The 19208-nt window shown below is 38.7% G+C and overlaps 1 long non-coding RNA gene across 1 annotated transcript; it reads right to left on the bottom strand.

Annotated features, from left to right (window-relative positions):
- Positions 1-1828: 1828 nt before the first annotated feature.
- Positions 1829-4658, bottom strand: LOC140163024 (uncharacterized). The gene is made up of 3 exons (XR_011860393.1): positions 4564-4658; positions 2886-2961; positions 1829-2339 (listed from the first exon to the last, which is right to left on the bottom strand). It is a non-coding gene; the product is annotated as an uncharacterized lncRNA (long non-coding RNA).
- Positions 4659-19208: the final 14550 nt, after the last annotated feature.

Here is a 19208-nt window from a genome sequence, read left to right as displayed (position 1 = left end):
TACAAATTAAAACCACAAACCGCGAAAAACCGCCAACAACTGCCGCTCAATAGAAATATTCAACTATATGGCCCCGCAGGGCTACAAAGAACCGCAAACCGCGAAATGTGGATATCCAACTAGTTTGCCCCGCAGGGCTATAAAGAACCACACCCGCGAAATATGGATGTACAACAAGTTTTAACTATAATTATAATTAGCCCTCGATAGAGGGCAAGGCTTGAAAGATTAGGGAAATTATAGCCACGAACCCCGAAAGTTGCCTTAACAAACAATATAAGTCAACATGGTAAGATAAATTATCATACCCAGTAATAGTAATTTTTGACACCGTATAATTTAAATTATTGAAAAGCATCCTCGGGATGTAGAGGAGGGGCGGCCCGAAATTAAAGGGAAAATTAAAACCACAAATCTCAAAAGACCGCCGACAACCGCCGCTCAATAGGGATATCCAACTTGATTTGCCCTGCAGGGCTACAAAGAACCACAAACCGCGAAATTTGGATATCCAGCTAGATTGCCCCGCAGGACTCAGGAACCACAAATCTTGAAATATGGATATCCTACAAATTAAAACCACAAACCGCGAAAAAACCGCCAACAACTGCCGCTCAATAGAAATATCCAACTAGATTGCCCCGCAGGGTTTCAAAGAACCACAAACCGCGAAATTTGGATATGCAACTAGATTGCCCCGCAGGGCTTTAAAGAACCACACACCGCGAAATATGGATGTCCAACAAGTTTTAACTATAAATTAGCCCTCGATAGAGGGCAAGGCTTGAAGGATAAGGAAAAATTATAACCACGAACCGCGAAAGACCTCCAACAACCGCCGCTCAATAGAGATATCCAACTAGATTGCCTGCAGGGCTACAAAGAACCACAAACGGCGAAATTTGGATATCCAACTAGGTTGCCCCAGGGCTACAAAGAACCACACACCGCGAAATATGGATATCCAACAAGCTTAAACAATAAATTAGCCCCGATAGAGGACAGGGCTTGAAGAATAAAGGAATACCACGAACCGCGAAAGACCGCCAACAACCGCCGCTCAATAGAGATTGCCTGCAGGGCTACAAAGAACCACAAACGGCGAAATTTGGATATCCAACTAGATTGCCCCAGGGCTACAAAGAACCACGTACATTTTAGTTATAGGTCTAGCTGCATATACTCGTATTTTTTATTGTCAGAAATCAAGGATAATATTATTCAAACTTCTATTTTTCGCTTTATTCGTCTTATGGAGTACTTCGTAACCGGATGACTTTTCAAGCTTGGAGCTATTCGGCTTCATTCATAAAAAGAAAGGAAATCTACCAAAAAACGTTGACAACGTAAAGAAAGCAGCAAGTTTAAAAAGCCCCACCTCGGCTCACTTTTTGAAACTTGGTCCCATTTTGAACATCAACAGCAAAATCGGCGTTTTTATTTTATTTTGTAAACAAAATACAGCGTTTCCAACAAGTTATAACGTTTTAATAATAGCATGACTGGCATTATATGCCTACTTGTTATTCATTTAATTCGATCATTAATCATGAAATTAATATTATAAAACAAAACATATATAGGATGTTGGCTTACCATGCAAGAGCATTATTACCTTTCTGATCTTACAAATTAATATCGCATCGGCACATTAAAGACACATAGCACATCTGGAAATGTTTGAAGTTGATAATATTATGATAAAGTTTAAATCAGTCCCAGGAAATCAGTACGTTTTACAAATGGGACCAAGTTTCAAAAAGTGAGCCGAGGTGGGGCTTTTTAAACTTGCTGCTTTCTTTACGTTGTCAACGTTTTTTTGGTAGATATGTACTCCACATTCGTCATTCCAAGAGTAAAGAATGCCCCTGGTTGGCGTGATGCACGGTGGTCCAATGGTTAGGGCGCGAGCTTCATAATCGAAAGGTTGTGGGTTCGAACCCCCACCCCGGCCAGTGTGTTGCGTCCTTGGGCAAGACGGCTTAATTCCCAATTGCTTCACTCCACCCAGGTGTAAAATGGGGAGCTGCTGGGGGTAATCACAATCTAAGTCAGCTGAGAGTACCTGCGCATTAGTTGCGGACTTGTGGAAGCGGAAATGATTCTGATATATCCTAATGGCAGCGGAATAATTGTTGAAGTGTGCTGGTACTTAGGTGTAGCGCACGTTAAATCACCGACATTTATTTATTTATTTATTTATGCCAGTTTGGTTGGAATTCCAGAACTATCCGATGCCGAAGGTTCAATCCACGTGACTGCTTTCATTGTCATTCCCAATTCTATGGTTGTATCTATATTACTGGGACAGCCATGAATCTCTGGAGGTATTGAATCGACTGTAAAAAGAGAATATTAAATCCGTGACATTAAAATTGTTATTATTTACAACAACTAGGGGCCTACTACTAATAATTGGAGACTGAAAAAACATTTTAGGGATCATGCCCGGGATCAGGTTGACTTTTGGGAAACCTGATCCCAATAGTGGGTCATACACGCTTTGAAACTTGTATCGGCCACCGTCCGGCCACGGTTGAGCAAATTACTCTTTTTAAAGTGCATTCTTCAATTAAATCTGGAGAGGATGTCCCAATTCTATGTAACATAGTTAACAAGATAACATTAAATACGTGGTATCCCAAGTCCTAATATTCACTTGCGTTGGTACTATAATTACAATAGTATTCAATCATGTAGGCTAATTAGTTAAATTATATATTATTACTATTTGATATTCCAGTGGATAATTCAAGTAATGTTTAATTTTGCCGTGCAGCACACGGATCAGCATATTAAAAACACCCCCCAAAAAAAAAAAATACAAGAAAAAAAAGATTACCGGTTTTGAAGCACAAAATATAGCACTGAATATGATCACTTACCACAGCCAGAAATTTCAATATCATCTAGAGAAATGTCTCCCGTGCTGCCTGACCCTCTGATTCCGTCAAAAACTACCTAAAATAGTGTTTGGGATTTTAACAAAAACCTGTCAAGAAGTTCTAAACTTTGGTTCATCTTGGGTAGTAATGTAGGGCGTATTTGGCTGGTCACAGTTTCGAATCGCAAAAGTAATAAAGCGCCAAGAATACACACGCACGCATACAAGGGGTCGTACCTGTTTAAGTTGGGGATGACTTTACCGAGGCAAGTGCGAGCGCTAAATTTGCAATATTAATCCTTATATGCGAAAAGGGGATCTTCGGGACGAAAATTAATGTTTATATGAGAAAGAGCACACCGTAGATTTGGCCACTATTGTTTAGTATGAAGAGTATAATATATGGTCATGACCATGGTACGCCATATGCCATCTGCTTTTAGACTACCTCCACGATTGGCCTATACACTGCGCTATATAGTCGGCACATATAAAATCAGAATTATTGTCAGTTTTTGAGTTCAAGACGCAAGCTTCTTTCTCAAGACGCTAGCTAACGATGATCATATCTATTCAAAACATATATTCAATTGCAAGAAACCACATCTGGCTTCTTTAGACGAAATCATTTACGGGAGATATTCATCATTTTCTACCCCGGTATCCAAAGATTTTCGTCTCATGTCAAACTCGTGCATAGCACATTCACGTGTATCGATCCCGGGTATTGATTTTAGTATATCTGATGCACCAAGTAATTATTAGCCAGGCGATGTCGGTGTGCTACGTAGAAATATGCTGAATTTACGACATGTCGAAGTGCATGCAACGCGCCTAATTTTCAGCACGAAAAGTCTCATTTTGAAAGTAAAGTCATGATATATGAATGTAGTGGTCCTTAATGTACCAAAATATATGTTTTTGTGCAAATATAATATTTGGGAAGCACAAAACAGCATGTTAACCTTGGTATTTAGTCAAAATCAAAAGCGTTTTGTTTGAATTAGATAGAGACTCGGTGACCATTAAATTTTCAATTCCTATGCCCTCTATCGACCAGATCAGATATTATAGTCTTTGTTCCGCCAACCCTGTTCTCCTTCGTGACAAATGAGCACAATCCAGTTTGGAACCGAGACTAGCAATATTTAACACCGTTTTCAACGTCGTATAAACGCACGGGCCGACGTACGCACCACGTATGTAACATCGCAATCTCTCAATTACCAGAGGATGATTTAAGCACTTCCCACCACGCCACTGTGTTGACTTGCGGTTAGCACAGCTGTGTGAGTGAACATGACACCACTGCTCGCACATTGCATTGACGGGCATGCTTAAATTTGAATTTGGACTGATATATTTACAATAAAAACGCATTCAAAATACTAGTCGATTTCACATTTTATGTTACCTACAGAAGGTGTGAATTATCCTTTATGCACACATCACTTTTGTTCTGAAATCGACCAAGTAATAATGACACACGCACAATTCTTAAACAACATCTTTTGCACAGAATTCAATGGGATTTGAAAAGTAAAGTGGCAGTTGAAACTCTAGTGATAACACGTTTGCAGTGCATGATGGGGCTTCCTTAAATCATCCTCTACTCTATTACTATGCACTTGTATTCAGCTAACGAATTTGTTTAGATGTTAGGGGTGCATCCGGGTTACTTCCAGTTGTGTGGTCGCCGGAAGGACCAGTAAAGCCTGATGGTGTATTGCCACTATGACGAGTCCAGTCAAAATCATCATTAGTTGCTTGAGTGAAACCAAAGGTGGTGAAACCACACAGGGAACTGTCAAAATTGCAGTCAAAAGCTGAGGATGAAAGAAGATGTCAACATTTTAGTATTTCATTCGGCTGAAAAAAGGTTTTGAATATGTTACCATTTTTTAAGGTTGAAAGAAGGTTTGAACATGTTATAATTTTCTAAGGCTGAAAGAAGAGTTTAAACTTGTTTTATTGATAAAGGTCAGGCTTTCGTTTATGTTCAATTTTACTTAAATATGGCAACAGTTCATAATTAACCAGTAAGGGTCGAAAATCAAGGTGACCATAATGACCGCTAGGATGTTTTCTTTAATTTGCGATATCAGTGATGGCAGATGATACAGAAATAACCAAGTTATGAAACTAAAACCGATGGGAGGTACAAATTAAAAAGTAGCACCCTTATTATACAGCTTAACAACAACCTTTTCCATCAGGCATAAGAACAAAACCTTGGCCTTATGATAGTTTAATAGCCCTGGTTTAATAGTTCCGGTGCCAAGCTAAAAAGACACGCATCAGCCTACATTTACAATAGTCCATGACCCAAACGTATAATACTGAAGACGATCAAACCACATGCAAATTGTTCAAACTGTACACATTATTAGGATATATCCCTATTAGCCACAATGACCTAATTCCTAGTGGCTTAGTTCGATAACCTCATTCATTCATTCATTTATTATTTTTCACTCATCAAATTACAAAAAGGTAGAATACATACAAAATCATAATATAAGTGAGAGTGAAGGAATCACAGGAAAGGCCAAGGAGAGGCCTGACAATCTGTGATCCCTTGATGAACTTTTAATGCTGTTATCAACATTATTCCATAACTTAGTAGCTGCATATTTGATGGATTTTTCACAGAAAGTTCTTTTGATAAAAGGAAGCCTCAGACGATCTTTATTTCTGGTGTTTTAAAGTCATGGATTTTAGACTGTTTTACAAACAAATCATCAAAAACACTTGGTAAAAATTACTTTTTCATGCTTGTGCATAAATAAACCAAGTTCAAATATATACATATCCCTGACACTTAAAGTATTATACCTAATCAGTAAGGATTAGTGCTACTTTATAATCACTTGCACTTATAATACGAAGTGCCCTCTTTTGAATTTTAAAAAGATCATTTATGTATGATGAACATGCACATCCCCAAGCTAAAATACCATACATGTAGTTGATATACGGTAATATCAACGAACAATACAATGTAAATTATATAACGCCTCATGTGGGAGGAAGTTTTTTAATTTATTAATGATACTGACATTTCTTGAACATGTTTTTACAATATTTTCAATATGTTCTCTCCAAGTGATATTCTGGTCAATTTGTAGACCTAGAAACTTAGTGCTTGGCACTCTTTCAAGCGGTGTTCTTGCTGTAGAGTGCCTGTCAGAATCAAGAAAGAGTAACAAGTTGTACTCGGGTTTTGTGTTCTTCTTGGTACCAAGTAACATATAATTGGGTTTTTAGCATTGACAGATAATTTATTTACCTGGAACCATCTATTCACATTAATAAGCTCTTTGTTGAAAACCTCCTCAACAACATTAAACTGATTGTGAGAGTAAAATAAATTGGTGTCATCAGCAAATGAAATCACACCAAGTGAACCATAGCTCAAACTTGACCTCGTGTTGTAGAGGATGAGTTTTCGTACCTAACATACGGAGAGGTCATTTTATTTATGTGTCAGTATATTGGCGTTAAGGAACTGTGCCTGACAAATGGGTATGCTAGTGTATCTGAGGCCCTCGCTAAGTAAAAATATAATAAAGATTGTACAAAGAGCCCATGTGTGCATTTTTATAAGAAAGATTATAGGTATGCTAACATACACTGAAAGTCCCAAAAGCGACCTTATGAGGTAAAATTGGAAATAAAATTGTCAATATTGCCGGACATTTTAGTTGGCAATGAGAGGGCCTAGTTTGCACCCAAGGTTTAATGACACCTATTTTTTTGAATTGCTAATTGTGACTATTACCACAATGACATGTCCCCAAAATTCAAAAAAGTGATTCGAAGCACGTAAGGGCCAATCTAAGGTTAACACATTTACGTTGAGATCGGAGCAGCTTTCATTTTTGACCCCAGTATGGCAAAAAAAAGAAGAAGAAGAAAAATAGACCACACCAGCATTGATTGTCCGTTGCTTATAAGCCAAGAATGGTAATGTCGCAGGTAAGTTAAACGGATTAAGTTTGAAATTTAACCCCTGTTTTGACGACCATTGATTGACTCTTTCGCGTTTTGAATCACTTTTTTAAGTTTCGCACTATAGGTGTCATTAAATCCAAGGGGGTACAAACTAAGCACTCTTACATCCATTACTAAAATACTTTGTCCAACAGCAACGAGTGAATTGAGCTGCAATTTGCATTAGTCAGGCGAATGTGAAGACTCGGAAAATTTATCAAAACTATGGGGATGTATTGCCGATGCGCTATACGCAATACGAAAGTGCATAGTATCAAATGAAAACGGTGTACGCTTTGTTTTTACAAGTCATAATTGTTTAACTTACCTGTTGCGACGTGCGCTGCTAAGGCAACAATTACTAGAAAAGTCCTTATATCCATAATTTCAACATCAATCAGATACGACAAAAGACGACTCAATAAACTCATACCAATATTTGCGTGTAAAATGGTTTCAATCACCACCCATTGTCATTGCAGTCTTGTTAAATATTCCAAAAGTATCTCAGGAAATCAACCCATATACGACCTTGATATCGCGTACGGTGACTAAATTACCGACAATAGATCAGGACTGTTAACCCACTTCTTTGCGTCAACATTATTCTTACTAGATTTACTTACTTGCTTACTTATTTACCTATCCTGCAAATGAACCCAAAACGTTTTACAGAAAGCATTTAAATGCGGGATTAAATAAATAGAATATTAAGGGTATAAAACGTTCAAAACGACATTTAAAAACACGTTTGAAAATTTCATGCAAAACAAATTTAAGTACTACATGTATTTGTTTAGTAAAAATGTTTGCCAACAAATATTTAGGGATTCAATCATGTTTCACCGTTGTTCTTCACCGATTAACAACGATGCCCGAGCGAAGTAAACCACGCAGACGCGCCGGACGCGAGTTGTTAATCGGTGATGAACAACGGTGAAACATGATTGAATCCCTTTCAACAACGAAACAAGCTAAAGATGTCTAATTCACATAATTTCATTCGGAATGTCCGTTTGTCATTGCTACTCAACCTTACAAACAGATCGCGGTATTTCGCTGTTGATATCAACAATAAAACTAAAGAATAAAGCGGTAATATTTAGCTGCTACCGCAACATAAGAGAGTTCATATTTACGCATATGTTCCAGGCATGACGAATTTTACGCGCTCATGCGTAACGCGTACGTGTAACCTTGCGTTCGCGTATACGCTACTGAACTGTGGATTCATCACGGATTAACAACGGTTGGCTCCTGTACAAAGGTATAGGAAGAGTTGTTGAATATATAATAACATTTTAAAATAAAAATAAAAAACGTTTTCTTTACCTCTATAAGCCAACATTTAAAAGGTAGTGAACTTGCTTTCATTGAGTAAAGACACAGCTTATTTTGCTCTGAGCGTGTTGTCTTGTTTGCTATTGAGTTCTATTTTGAGTTCAGTTTTTGACTTGAATTTGTTATTAAACTACAACATGTAGCTTTCGGTGTTTGATTATTTGACGTTTTCTTTTCTGTCCCTTTTTTTTTTGCGTGTGTGTGTTTGGTTTGTTTTGTCTGCTACTGTACACAGTAATTTTAATCACTTCCAGTGTACTTTTGTAGTGTTTTACTGACACTTCTATTTTTACATGAAATTATCTTTTAAAACTTTAATTAGCTTACACTATTATTTTCACATTTTCGCTAGCTCTCCAAGTATATTGTGGTAAAATTAATAGTATATAGCATAATTGGATTTCAAATGGAGTCACCCATTCAGGTAACCCTATTGGAAAATCACATTCTCTATCTGGAAGATTAATAATAAACGGCGTGGTTCGTTTTGAGCTCAGTTGAACGATTTCAATTTAGCATTATCATGATGATTGTAAGTATAAATATCGTTGAACGGAAAAACACGAACAAAGTCCGAACCATTTCACTTTTTTTTTGGTATTCACTTTGGGTTTCAGATTCGGTGCACACTTATCTTCAAGATCTAATTGTGTGGTTTTATAAATAAAGTAGCTTGGTAAGGTAAGAAGGTAGCATACCGGATGAAGTAATACTGCATATTCAAGATATTGTTTCCGAACCCTTGACCTTAAACACGGAAGCAATGCGGCATTACACAGGAAACCTAACAACTATCACCTAAAATACAAAGGCGGTCAAACTAACAAAGAAACAAAATTGGCGCCCTTACCACCCCCTCATCCGAGAATATCTTAGACGCGGCCACCCCCACACCCCCAATTCTTGAAACAATTGGGCGCGGAGCGCGCAAAATTTTGGACAAATAAGGCCTAGCACTAATTAATTTTGGTTACTAGAAGTTGAATATCGGTCTTAAAATGTTCTTATAATTGATTTTGTGCGAAAATTGTAACTTTCATCGCTTGGAGGGGCGTAGAATCGATGCTGAATTGGTCAACTTGGCGCCCCCCTAAGGGTGGCGCCCGGGGCATGTTGCTCCCCCTTGCCCCCCCCTGCCCCTAGTTATGCCACTGCCCGCGTCATTACGCCTTCATTTTGCAGGAGCCGCAGAACCAGCCCTAGGACCGGAAAGAAACCGTGTACCACTAGATCTGCTGGAGGCAACAAGTTTCGTAATCTCGAACGTCCAATATAATTATTGAGATTTTGCAATCGCCTGAGAAAATAAAAATGGCCGACAACACATATCAAAAATAATAATTTTGTGTCCTTACGAGCGATATGCTTATTTAGCTCATTTCAACATGGAGTCATCAGCAAAAATGTGTTTCTATCATATTGTGCTAACAACACCTAAGCTATTTGGTACTTCACAATATAAGAGTAAAATTGCAAATGTTCGTCATTAGTGTCAATGTAAACATCAATCTCTTACACAAGTCGTACTTGACACTTGATCGAGCCGAGTTGTTACTTACTCATCGTATGAGTAATAATTGAAGGGTGGGTGTAATAAAGTCCTAACACATGTTACTGGTTTCGCGATAAATTGTTTTTGACCAAGTGTATGAGAATTTCCATAAGTAAAGCATACAAGCATAAAGTATATGAGTTCTTCAACAGAGTAACTGTTTTGTTGAAATCATTCGTACAATTTTTACACACAAACCAGTCACTTGTAAATTTGTGGGTTAGGACTTTTTTCCCCAAAGAATTCCACACTGTTTCTAGAACTACTTATGAGATGGATATTTCTTTGAAAAAAATATCGAATCTAGTCGTTGTTGATGTAAGAAACACGTTCTCAATGATTCCAGATCAAAAATGTTGTTCATAGATAATCTAGGACCCCAGGTTTAAAGTCGGTGGCAATATAGTGCTAACCACATTTCTTTTTTGAAGAAAAACAGGGAACAAATAAGTTCATATTGGTGCAAAAATTACACAAAAATGGATTAAGTAGTTGTATAATCTATAAGTTTTAAATGCAATTGATTCGAAACTAGTAACAAGTGCACTGAAAATAGGGTGAGGGTTAGGACTATATTACACCTAGACTTCTCCGTAGTCCACTTGCCCATTTTGCATACTCTGGCTATTACATTTAAGCATAAAACTCTGATTTATATTGATTTGTGTGCAACTGATAGATATTCACATATGTATCTGATCTTTTCAGTCACCGCACTCCCTCTGTTTGTTAGCTTCCCAAGTGGACTACTGACTTTGGATTCCGGTTAAGATTTTTAACACGGGACTCTATGGAGAGTTGGGCCAATTTCTGACCTAACTAAAATAGGCCATGATGTAATGCATCTTTAAATGGATCTGCCTTGTGATTGGTCGCCCATAACTCGCTATGGTTTAAATCTTTCGGGCCCGCGCCATTACCATTAACTACACCGTACACAACTGTCTGTGGTATTTGCAGCGCTTTTGTGTTGACGCGAAAGTTAATCTCATCAAACATCTAGCGCGTCTTGTACTATACCATGTTTAGTACTTGTGGTTAATAGACTGTTAAACAAGTATGCTTGACAGTGTGTTTTTAGAGAGCAAAGTCCCGGGCAAAGTTCTGCTTAAAATTCAAAGTCCATAGTCGGATTTTCGGGGTTCGCTATCAATAAACTGGTAGATTCCAAAATCAGAATTGTTCAGTATTAAAGTGAGCCATTATAATTATGCAAGATAGTGTTGCATTCAATTACTTTTATTGTCACTAATCATCTGATATTTTTAACTCTTTATGACCATTTTACTATTGAATACTTTAATTTTAATAAACAAAAGTATAATTTTGAGTTCAACAAAACGGGTTCATCATGACTAATAATAACATATTTTTAATAAAATTCGACTATAGCATAGTCTATATTACACCCACCCCTTCAATTTTCCTGATGTTTGTTTGTAACATTGTTTAATTTTAAAAGCAAAGCTCAATTTAATTTTTAACATAAATCTTCGGTGATTTTATAGCATATGTATTGATTTCATGAATTTTGTTGCTGGAAAATATAATTTTCTGGATTTCCCAAAATAATAAATAGAGCTGCGGTTAATAACGGAATCTGCTCCAAAATGAGAGCCAAGGACGTATCAGAAAGACTATTATCTGTCTGTTAGAGCAATCAAAGTTGTTTTGCCTGACCAGGCTTTTAACACTACATCCGCCAACGCTTATGTTTTTTATGATCAATCATTGGCCCATTCTATCATTCTTTTGGTCTTATTGATGTTTGCGAAGAAAATTAACTTTTTTCTATTTGGAGCTCTTTTCACCTTCTCTTGTTCATTGTCAAGCAGTGAACAATTTGATTGGTCCACAATGGTGAACTATTTGAATGAGCTATAACATCATGTTCATTGACCTGGTTAATTCTGGTTGGCTAACAGTAACAGCACAGGTATTCTGACATTTAGGACATACTGTGTAGGTTATTTGAAAGAGGAAGACAATGATGCGATATCGCCATTTTGCATTTTGACTTCGCCATTAGATTAACATGTAATCATTAAATCTTCACAAACAATTCTAAACATAAGTTATATTATTCTGAAATCGTTGTGGTTCGGCAAAGTGTCCTACTGTAAGTATGTTGTTTTTAAATTTTAAACTGCTAACCCCACGTGCCCACGTGTCAGACATTGGCGCTGACTGACGACGTCCAAGAGTAACTGGATGAAAATTTTCAAGGATATCCAATAATTGTGACACGATCTGTCCATGGGGGCCAAAGGTGGCAAATTTGAAATTGAGATAAAGACAAAATAAAAATCAAGGATATCCAATAAGGGGCGCACTATTAGATTTCCAGGGGTGGCATGGAAAAAAAAAAAAAAAAAAAACTTTGCCCACTAGTGAGACGAAAAAAAAACAACTTTACCCACTAGTGAGACGAAAAAAAAAAATTTTGCCTCACTGATGAGTAAAAAAAAAATTTCCCCCCACCCAACTTTGTATAAAAATTTACATTAAAATTGAAAAAAAAATACTTCGCCGGCGAAAAAAAAAATTGCTGCTCTTGGAGGCGAAAAAAAAAATTCCGCTTTGATGTATTGGCTTTGGGCGAGGCCCCATCTATGCATACTGGCCCTGAAGCGACCTACTCCTGTTCGCAGACGGTTGAGTTTCACCCATGCATGGCGTGGCAAATCCGAGCCAGGGCTGGATTTCGACGTATCTGGGATATAGTTCTTCAGGGGCGAAGATGACAACTGTCATCTCTGCTGCCATTCATTGCCAGTCCAGTGAGCCGATGTCTCCTTGGTCTGTGGATCAAAGCATGTGCCTGAAGGTTGCTGAAGGTCTCTGTTGACCACTTCGTGGAGAAGATGGCCTGGGTTCAAAGCACGCCGAGTCAGGGCCATGGTCTGTGACTTCCTCCTCAGATCGGCCGGTGGAATACCTGCTAGTACTGGCAGCTGTTCTGCTAGGGTTGGGCGAAGGCAACCACTTATGGTGCGGAGAGAGTTGTTCATGCAGGTATTCGTCAGGGGCGTAAACCAAAGACAGGGTTGCAGAAGTAAGCAACTGGTTCAAGTCAAACAAACTCTCGGTTAATGCCAGACTTGTACCCGAGTCCAGCTTGTCCGAGTCCGAGCCGAGCCGAGTCCATTTGTATCCGAGTCCGAGCCAAGTCCGAGTCCTTTTGTGTCGAGTCCGGACTCGAGTCCAAGTCCAGGGGTGCTGAGTCCGAGCCAAGTCCGAGTCCAACAAAAATAAGACCAGAGTCCGGACTCGAGTCCGGCTCGAGTCCGGACTCGGGGTGAGAGTCCATGCCCGGTGGTGGTGGTGGGGGTGGGGGGGGTCATTCAACTTTAATGTGACAGGTATCTACCTATTGGCATTGCTTAGTTTGGGTATAACAAAATGAAAAAGGGGTAATTGGGTATAAAATTTTGAAAGAACGGGTCATTTGGTACAACATTTTGAAAAAATGGGTCATTATTTGCAAAAATGGAGCAAAATTTTATATTTTATTTCTTATTTGAAAAATTTACAATACAAATTTGTTGAAAAAGGTCAATTTTAAAGTTTCTGCATAATTTTATGGCATTTTGATGATAAAATTGTAGAAATGTGATGAGAAGGTCACTCACTGCATCACACCACACACCACTCTACCAAACCCCACCCAACACTGTTGACTCAACCAACCAACCGTACACACTTCCTTCAAAAGCCATGTCCATGAACAGGTAAAAACTACATGTATCAGACCACCTATAGTACCTGTATCAGACAGCAGGCATGTGGGGGTAGTTTGTGTGTGGGTGGGGTTGTGTGTGTGTGTGTAGCACATTACATGTAAACTCACAGTTAACTTAAAGCCATATTATAACATTTGCTGAGGAAGACGCCCTCACTGAATTTTTAAAATTCCCTTTCTTACACGATTAAATTGTACTTTATTAAACCAATATACCCTGCAAAAATCAAGACTCTAGGTGCTGTAGTTTTGTCAAAACCCGAGATTTTGAATAAAACGCCGGACGGCGCTTTATTATTACGATGGAATTATTAGTCGAACGCATACACGATGTTCATAACACACATGCGTACACGGCGTGCGGTACGGTGATATACACAACAAAGGGTCGTACCACAACATGACCGAAGGAGTGATACGTATTGGCGACGTATGTGCGCTGGTAGTAAATTCCAATTTTCTTTGATTTGCCGTATTTGTTCGGCTCAAAAATAAAAGAGGATATATCTGACAGTAAAAGCTAACATTTTATGGCAAAGAAATGCCAATCTATTTTGTTTGAAAATGTTATAATATTGCTTTAATTGCGCCTAGGGACAAGGCTGTAGGTATGCCAGGTGAATTCAAATTTGCCATCAAACTGCATCATTATATCAAATTAAAGCCCTTGAGTAAAAAAAGTCAAAACTGAAAACCGTTTTGTCATAGCACTTTCCGTAGCAAATTAAAAAGTTACATCTTGTCAAAGATTGATTTTCATCAAAAAGATTCAGCTAACAAAACAGCATTTCGGTCATAGACATACCACCTAGACCTATGACTGCCCATCCCTTACCACAGCGGGAGGTGAAGCCCCGTATCCAAGGTGATATTGACGGGGTTACTAGGCGCGGAGATATTCGCGTATATTCTGACGCTCTCGGTTGCGTGGTTACTGCGCCGTTATCGCCCGCGTCAAATGCAACATATTCTGTAGACGCGAACATTATCTGCTTGCTTGCGTCCGGGTATGCGTCCTTGTTCAAGTCGTTGCTAAGCATGCTAGCAGTGTCCGCTTCACTACGTGAGTCAAAGTCACTGGTCTAGGTACTAGTTTGTCTGGAATTTCGGTGGTGTTTCTAGATCTTAGTCTCATGATGATAGCAGCTTTTCTATGTGGAACTGCTATCAAAATCCGGGTCAAAATTCCTCTAAAATTCCATGTGCGAGTGTCTCATCGCCATAAAAAAATCATATATTTGGGTCAAGTGAAGTATAGACAATATATTTATGTAGGTTTCCTTGACCTACCTGTTCTTATAAATTTCTATGTAAATATGTATTATGTTCTAGGCGAATTTGGCTGACTAGCAGATAGGTTTGCCTGGCATACCTACATGTATAGGCTGTGTGCAGTATTACATGTATATGAATTTCAATATATTCAAATACATTATAGAAAATTAACATCATCATCATTATAATAATAGGCCTAATGATACTAACAGAAATTCACCTTTATAATTCTAAACATATTTTCAAAATTGGCCCACACAAATGCCATGTGTACTCACTTACTGAGCACATGCAAACTATAATAGCCCTACTGAGTGGGAGCTGAGATGTATGGTCCAGTGTGCATGTTTCTCTTTCAAGAGCTTAATGGATTGGAAAGTTCCATGAAAGAAGTCTTACATTGTAGAAATTTATAGTCCAAATATTTAATAAAATTATGCATTTGATTAATTATCAATTATTTCATTTTAAATGATAACAAAAATATGATTCTGCTAAATAAGTGACAGATAAATCTAAATAATTTGGTGGATATGTAGGATAATAACAGGTCACAGATTTGACAGCCCCAATTAATTTGGAAAATGGCCAAATAAGTAAAGTCAACAAATTTGAGATCTATTTTTACATTTTTAGATAATCACTTCACCTTTTACATAGAATTGGACATTGGACTGGACTCGGACCGGACTCGCCTTCGAGTCCGAGTCTTTTTGTGTCCGAGTCCGAGCCGAGCCGAGTCTTTTTGTGTCCGAGTCCGAGCCAAGTCCGAGTCCAACAAAAAGTGGACTCGAGTCCGGACTCGAGTCCGAGTCCGGACTCGAACGATACATCTCTGGTTAATGCTAGTAAGACTAATTATATGATTATGGGTACCCCAAAAATGACTTCAATGGAAAACTCTGATGATGGTACGTCTCACAAAAATGCAGCTATTATATTAGACAATGTTAAACTACAAAGAGTAACTAAGACCAAATTTTTAGGAGTTATATTGTACTCTTGTCTTGCCATATATTAATTACGGGATTCTCATTTGGGGGAACACGTGTAAAACATATCTTGAGAAAATACACAAGCTTAAAAATGGGCTGTGAGAACCATATCCAATAGCCACTATCGGAGTCATTCTGGGCCAATTTTTCATAAATATGATTTTTTAAACGTATTTGACACCTACAAATTAGAATTAGGTGTATTTATGTACAAATACTGTCTTAATCAATTACCAAACTCGTTTAATAACTTCTTTACAAAACGTTCTGATATCCACAACTATCACACAAGAAACAGCAACGATTATAATCAAACAAGAAATAAAAAGGTTTTTACTGATCAAGCGGTCAGAACCACAGGCCCAATCCTGTGGAACTCCCTAAACGAAAATGTCAAAGAAGCTAAATCATTGAAAAACTTTCGATAAAAATACAAATTGCATCTTTTCTTATCATACATTTAATTCTTGGAGCAAATTTTTAAGTTGTATGTGTCTTGTGTGATAGTCTTTTCATTTTTCCGTCTTATAAAAGGGGTTGGTCAATTCTGGCCTTATTGGCCTTTCGATCATTCCCTCCATAATCGTTTCGTTTCATCTTTCTTTGCAATAATGTATCCAATAAGTATTTGTCTGTTTGTTTGATTATGGAAATAAAGTTGAAGTTGAAGTGCGTAGAGTGGAAACGCTGGCTCCCCAACCTGTTCCTGCGAGGCGTAGAATAAGAGCTCCCCGTGCTGTGACTTTGTCGCGAAGGCTTGCCAGGTGTTGTCGGTAGGTAAGCGATCTGTCAAGTTTCACTCTAAGGTAGGTAGGGGTAGCTTGGAAAGCAAGTCGACTCTTATTGACCATGATGCTAAGCTCCCACTTAGCTTCCTTGTTGTGCAGGTGGAAAGCCGCTGAAGCTGTTTTCCCTTCACTGAGCTTCAGACGCCAGTTCCTCAGATATGTTGATAGGGTATCCATGTCATTGCCGAGGACCTTCTCGATGTTTGACCATTTCCTGTGCGTTGCCAGGATGGCTATGTCATCTGCGTAGCCGTACTTCTTTGATGTTGTCTCAGGCAGGTCATGGATGTAGATGTTGAATAGCAAAGGAGGCAGTACAGATCCATGAGGAACCCCGTTGTTAAGACGGCGAAGTCTGCTTTGCTGTCCGTCACTGGTCTTCAGTACGAAGCTCCGGTTTGAGATTAGGCTCAGTATGTACTGAACCAGCGAAGTAGCTTTGCAGTGAGTCCCCTGTGCCATACGGTGTCATACTGTGTCATTCTCAAATGTATCTTCAATGTGGAAGGAGGGTCACTTGGTCCACAGTTGACCTACCGTACCCTGGCGGAAGCCACCTTGCTCATGGGGCAGTGAGGTTCAATGATGGGGTTGACCCGTGCGTGGATTAGACGCTCAAGAAGAATGGGCCTGTAGCTCTTTGGATCATCCTTAGGTTTGTTCGGCGTCGGTAGGGCGATTACGGTGGCCCTGCGCCAGATCTTAGGGATTTTGCATTGGCTCATCGAAAATGACAGAAAGAGGCGTAGCCAGTTGGTGACGGCGTTGCCAGCATGAATGAGGGATTCAGGATGTATACTATCAGGTCCTGGGGCCTTGCCTGCTTTCAGCAGTTTGACAGCTGATGACATTTCCTCCGCTATGAACTGATTGGTTAGCTCTGTGTCATGGGTGTCCGTCTTCCAGAGACTAGCCACTTCCTTGGCAATGCATCTTGAGAAATCCCGATCTGGGTTCTTGAAACGGCCGTTCTGGACTAGCAGAGATGCGATGGAGTTAGCTGGAGTTAGCACTTACTGGGCACTTGGTTGGAGATGAAGTTTCCCGGCCAGTTAGTCGGTTGACCGTGTGCCATGCTCTGCGGCAGGAGTGAGTGAAGTCAATTGACTCAACAGTTTCAGCCCATCAGAAATATACATCACGAAACTTTAGAACCAAGTATGCTAGACCCGGGTGTTTTCTGTATATGATAGCCTAATGTTTATATTTGGTGATAATAGTAACTCAATTTTCAAAAATGCCTCCTTTGGCCCCATGGAGCAGATCGTGACACAATCTACCAATTTTGAAGTCATTGTCATTGAAAATCATTCAAATTAATCAGGTGAATCACCCAAATTAATCAGGGTTGCCAAACCTGCGATTTGGTAGCCCAATTGGGTGACGTTTGAAAATTCCCCCCGAGAATTTCGACAATTTCCTGTCCCATAGAAACAGATGATTGGTTAAGACAACAAATCAGGTGCAAGGTTAGGCTAACAATATCTTGAAGGCCTACATTTATTCAACTAAGGGGCTGTGCAATAATTATGTATGAACCCTGTTTGGGCAGTGCTCAGACCCTGGGAGAGGGTTTGTCTGATATTCGGAACCTCCTACAGTTTATGTTGATCGTTCTGCGACTGCACTTTAAATTGAACAAATGAAATTGCAACACAGCTTTTAAAACGGGGTGCACCATGAGGTAAAAAAATACTCGAACACTGAAATTGCACCTGACCTTCTCAGTTGTAATTCTAAATGACAATATCCTCTCACATTTTAATAATAATAATACTAATCACATTAAATAAATCAGTACCGCAAAAGACGGCTAGTATAAATTATCATACTATATATAATTGGTGAATTTTCGATAGGCATTTTAACTCACATTTATTAGCTTTCGATAGCAGGTTATGCCATCGTGCTTTTCAGGCTCAAGAGAACTGATAGTCTCATTCCTAAATTGTGATGTGTGCTTATCTAGCATAACACAATTCACCGATAAAATATGTATCCGAACACAAAAATCATATCCTAAAGAAACTAAATCTAAATTGCAAAATAAAGTAGTCGATAGACGAGAATTTTGTTATTCCAAGTTATACTAATTTGAATGACAAATGGTCGAGTTTAAAAAGTGACAAAGTTAGATATTTCCTCTTTCAAGGCGATGTCTGCTACCTTCAAGTTCAAATTCAAGTGTATTTGCTTTCATCTCAATTCACAATATTGTTATAAAAATGGTAAATGCAAGATGATGAATACGTTATGATATTACTTAACAACATGAAAACTGTAGAGATGTCTATGCCGCAAAGACGCAGAGCGTGAAGCTTGTGGCACCCAATCTGAACAAGGTGGAAATTTAACTTAAGCTACAATATTAATGTGCACTACAATGATGATATCATGTGGCCGAAATAGGAATGAATCATTAAACCAGATAATAATACTCAAAGAAAATTCGAAAAATGGGTGTCACGGGTGTGGATTTAAAATAGTCGGGGTAAGTAGTATGAGATGGTAGTTGGTCATGAAGGTAGTTGAACATAAATTGGGTAGTTGGGAAAATATAAAGGTCTTATATTAAAATTCCGGAGAGACTTGAATAAGGGGTCGGTGTAGGCTAGCCAAACTGAAGATACATGTTCTG

This window comes from Amphiura filiformis, chromosome 10 (genome assembly GCF_039555335.1).
Source record: "Amphiura filiformis chromosome 10, Afil_fr2py, whole genome shotgun sequence".
Lineage (NCBI taxonomy): Eukaryota > Metazoa > Echinodermata > Ophiuroidea > Amphilepidida > Amphiuridae > Amphiura > Amphiura filiformis.
The sequence above is the reverse complement of the archived record's forward strand: the minus strand, read 5'-3'. Positions and strand labels throughout refer to the sequence as shown.